Genomic DNA, 2,209 nt, shown 5'->3' with positions numbered 1-2,209 from the left:
CTCCCTGTGCACTGCCTGGGAATGATCGAAGCCAGCCTGTGAGCACCAATGGACCCTGACAAGCGCCTGGCCTGCCTGGCACCACAGCCCTTGTATACACACACAGCTCAGTGTGGCAGGGACCACGGACTGCAGGGAATGACGGCCGTCGTGCACCAATGCCCCCCCCCCCCCCCCCCCTCCACCCCCCCACCACGGACAACAGCCAGATTTAGATGGCGGAAGGAAGGGATAAAGCAGCGAAGGCCCGGTTATCGACACTGAAACAACCGGCAGAATACACTGTGAGCGTGTTGAGCTGTGCGGGCCTCAGACTGGTGCAGCTTTTCATTCACAAATCGAAACGTGATCGATGTCGTCACATTCATAAAAAACGATTTGACGGACAGTCTGGGGACAGTTTAATTGGCTTACAGAGTCTATTATGACTTAAAGCTGTAAGAAATCCTCTTAAACTGTACATGTCAGAGTATAGGAAATGATGTATAGACGAGTAGGAGGTGTGATATACAGTATGTAGCATATTTTTGGCTCAATGTGGTATTCCTTTGTGGCCTGTGAACCAAACTGTAACTGATTTAGTCACAACTCTTTAGACAGCTGCATGACCGACACAGTGAAAAGCTTCACCGTCCTCATTTCTCTGTCGCCTTTCTCTGGCTGAGGAAGATACACGCCAACCCGCCCCCCCCCAATCCAGTCTGCAGACTTTGTTTGAGGAAACAATCAGAGACAGAGCACATGAGGCACTTTAATCTGTCCTTGTTCACACATCAGAGAGAGGTTTTTTTTGGATTAGCTTAGCTCCGCAAAGTTCCAAAGGTCTACAACAATGCCCACGCAATCGGAACTCTGGCTCTTTCCCCGATCTCCTGTCCTCTGTGATGTCATAGGTGTTCCGAGCTTGTTCCTCTGGGTCCCCATAGCTACTGCTCTTCTATGTACACTTGTAGTAAACAATGATCCATCTTGGCCTGGGCCCCGTCTCCACAGCAATCGATATCTAAGGTAGGTTTCTTGTTTTTCTCTCCAGGGTTTCACTTGGATTCACAGGGAGTTTTAAGCTGCAAGATTCTGGTTGACTAAATCCTAAGTATTTGTTAATGAGAATGTTATGGCAAAAGCTGAACACTGTTGTGAAAGCTATGTTTGAAGGCTACATATATTTGGTAAATTTGGCACAAACATACTGTTCAAAGCATGGGGCCTTGATTCTCCATGGGTAAAAACACACTTTCTTTTCAAAATTGTGCAATGTAAAAGAATTATTTCTCGTGTGTGTGTGTGTGTTTGTGTGTATGTGTGTATGTGTGTATGTCTGTATGTGTGTGGGTGGGTGTGTGTGTATCCATGTCTGTGTATGCAAGTGTATGTGTTTGAGCCTGTCTGTGTTTGTTTTTTTGTGTGTGTGTCTGTGTATGCGTCTGTACGTGTGTGTGTGTGTGTGTGTGTGTGTGTGTGTGTGGTGTGTGTGTGTGTGTGGTGTGTGTGTGTGTGTGTGTGTGTGTGTGTGTTTGTATGTGCATATGTGTGCGTGTCTGTTTGTGTTTGTGGCAAATGACAAAGCGACACAGGAGGGCTGGGGCCCGTTACATGGTGCTTTGAGACAATGTGCCTCACACAGAGCCAGGGGAAAACACCCCAGAAATGACAGCGTGTGAAGGTCTAGTGGCAGCGAATGAAGGGTGTGATGGAGGTGCGCGGCTGGGGGGGGACTCCAGAAGAGGCTTTTTTGCTTCGCTGTTTGACAAGCATGAGCGGCGAAACGGTGTGCTGCAGGAGCGGTTGACAGATGAAGGGGACTGAATCCCCCTGAGAGAGACACAGACCGTCTCTTCACTTTAATGCCACTTGTGTGTGGGGAGGGCGAGAGGAGAAGGTTGAAGAAGTCGAAGGCAAAAAGTCATTGTCAGGTTTCTCAGGTGGAGGAGGAATCTGTGGATCTCACGCCAAGAGCTGGCGTTGCTCCCAATTCCGTCCGAGCCGTTCGTCACTGCTGGCGCCGTTTGAATAGAAACAGATTTGTCTAAGACGGTGGGGAGAAGAAACATCTTTTGATCTCTGATTCTCTGAAGGCCTCACTCTGATGAGTCTCCCCAGCCAGACAGAGAGAGCTCCGACTCAGACCTGACATCAGAAGGGGAAATCAATCGAAGATGGTTGATCCTGTCCTAACCCCTCGTCTCTCCTCCAGGTCCCAGGTTCATAG

Source organism: Gadus chalcogrammus, chromosome 9 (assembly GCF_026213295.1).
Source record: "Gadus chalcogrammus isolate NIFS_2021 chromosome 9, NIFS_Gcha_1.0, whole genome shotgun sequence".
Taxonomy (NCBI): Eukaryota; Metazoa; Chordata; class Actinopteri; order Gadiformes; family Gadidae; genus Gadus; species Gadus chalcogrammus.
This window is presented reverse-complemented; position numbering follows the sequence as displayed.